Source organism: Schistocerca piceifrons, chromosome 9 (genome assembly GCF_021461385.2).
Source record: "Schistocerca piceifrons isolate TAMUIC-IGC-003096 chromosome 9, iqSchPice1.1, whole genome shotgun sequence".
Classification (NCBI taxonomy): domain Eukaryota; kingdom Metazoa; phylum Arthropoda; class Insecta; order Orthoptera; family Acrididae; genus Schistocerca; species Schistocerca piceifrons.
The window spans coordinates 155640223-155642732 of NC_060146.1; the positions used below are offsets into that span (position 1 = coordinate 155640223).

General features: G+C 43.4%; 1 non-coding gene across 1 annotated transcript; it reads right to left on the reverse strand.

The window, feature by feature from the left end:
- Positions 1–1539: 1539 nt before the first annotated feature.
- Positions 1540–1614, reverse strand: Trnat-ugu. The gene has a single exon. It is a non-coding gene; the product is annotated as a tRNA-Thr (tRNA).
- Positions 1615–2510: the final 896 nt, after the last annotated feature.

Sequence of the window (2510 nt, forward strand, 5' to 3'; positions counted from 1 at the left end):
AAAAAAGCTATGAAAACCAAGAAATAGTGCTAAATAAAATACACTGTTCTGCTCATGGTTGGATGATATGTGGTGATCTAAAAGTAACATGCATGCTCCTTGGTCAGCAAACTGGCTTTACCAAATTTCCATGTTTCTTGTGTGAAAGGGACAGTAGGGCTGGGGATTAACACTGGTGCAGAAAGAACTGGCCTGTGAGGGAGTCTTTAAAACCTGGTGAAAAGAACATTCTTGTAGATCCAAAAAACGTACTCCTACCACCTCTACATATAAGGTTAGGCCTACTGTAAAGGCTTTACCTAAAGATGGGCCATGTTTTAAGTATCTCTGCCAAAAGTTTCCAGACCTTTCAGAAGCTAAGCTAAAAGAAGGCGTCTTTGTCGGACCTGACATTAGAAAATTGATGTTTGATGTTAACTTTGAATCCACAATGACCTTACATGAAAAAGAAGCATGAGTATTATTCAAGTATTCGTTACAAAGTTCTTAGGACTCGAAAAAGATCCAAAATATGTTTCTATTATAGCTACTATGTTAAAGAAGTTTAAAACTTTTGGATATTTAAGAGCCTGAAAGTTCACTTTTTGAACAGTCACCTTGATTACTTCACGGAAAATACGGGAGATGTTAGTGAGGAGCAAGGAGAGCGTTTTCACCAGGTCATTAAAGTGATGGAAAAAGGCTCCACCAACGTGATGGGGGTCTACTGTCGTTCACCGAGAAGTTCAGCAAGCGACTCATCGTAGAAAAAGCTACACAAGAAGCTTCGATGAAAAATGACAAAGAAAACAGAAACCGACATGTGAAACGTCTATTAACGCATACAATTGTTTTAAGTAGCTCACTGTAAATACAAACCATGCTTATGTTGTAGCAAAGCGTTTCATTAATTTCCCCATTTACCGTATAGCATAGGATTTTATACTATATAATAAAAAGCATATTACTCGGAAACTATGGGTGATACAAAAAAACCGAGACTAGATTTGGATTCAGCTCACAAAGATCTATCCATAGAGATTAACTATCAAAGTAAAAAAAGTATTTCAAAAAATTTTTTTCGTTGACCTGTGATAATTGGCTGGAACTATTTATGTTTTGTTGCTTGGAGACCATTGGCATTCACGTCCCCAAACAACGATGGAATTTTTATGGATGACAATGCTCCAAGGCAATTGGAGCGGATGATTTGGTCATCGACGTCGCCCGACCTGAATCCCATCGAACATTTATGGGGCATAATGCAGAGGTGAGCTCGTACCCAAAATCCTGCACCAACAATACTTTCGTAATTACGGATGGCTATACAGGCAGCATGGCTGACTATTTCGTGCAGGTGTTGATGCACTACGCAAGGTAAAAGGAGATCCGACACGGTATCAGAAGGTGGCTTGTGTCACCTCATTGTACTTACCAGGCTTTCAAATTCTCGTGCAGTTGAGAAGTTTGTTCCGAGTTCTAAATGAAATTACAATGAAATGAACACCCTTAGCTGCTTACAGCCGTTGACATACGTCAACGGGGACAGATTAATATGTGTGCCCCCACCGGGACTCGAACCCGGGATCTCCTGCTTACATGGCAGACGCTCTGTCCATCTGAGCCACCGAGGACACAGAGGATAGCGCGACTGCAGGGATTTATCTCTGGCACGCCTCCCGCGAAACCCACATTCTCAACGTATTGTCCCGCACTACATTCGTAGTGCCCCCGCCCATTATACTCATTACTCGCGGCGCGTTGCCGATTCCCATAAGAGTTCGGGCATTGTTAGCCCTGTTAGTATATATACAGATAAGGCTCACCGGCCACTTGACCATCTTCTTCTTCTTCGTCTGTGCGAATGCACAATGAGTGTCCGAACTCTTACGGGAATCGGCAACGCGCCGCGAGTAATGAGTATAATGGGCGGGGGCACTACGAATGTAGTGCGGGACAATAGGTTGAGAATGTGGGTTTCGCGGGAGGCGTGCCAGAGATAAATCCCTGCAGTCGCGCTATCCTCTGTGCCCTTGGTGGCTCAGATGGATAGCCGGCACGGTAGCTCAGCGTGTTCGGTCAGAGGGTTAGCTGCCCTCTGTAATAAAAGAACTGAGTCAACGGACCAATAATGAACTTCAACGGGCGTCAGGGGACGTCGGCCCCGAACAATTGTAACGAACTTTAACGAACAAAATGAGATAACAAAAAAAAAGGTGGATAGAGCGTCTGCCATGTAAGCAGGAGATCCCGAGTTCGAGTCCCAGTCAGGGCACACATTTTCGTCTCTCCCCGTTGACGAATGTCGACGCCTGTAAGCAGTTAAGGGTGTTCATTTCGTTGTAATTTCATTCTAACGAGCTGCTTGGTCACTGATGGTATCTGTTCTTTCGGACATGTCCGAAAGAACAGATACTGTCTTAGTATATATAGAGTCCTAACTGGTTCTCATTCTTTGTTGCTGGCAGTAAGGTTTTTCATTATTGCGGAAGTTTACTATAATAATTTCGCACAAAGACCTCGCTGGCTAT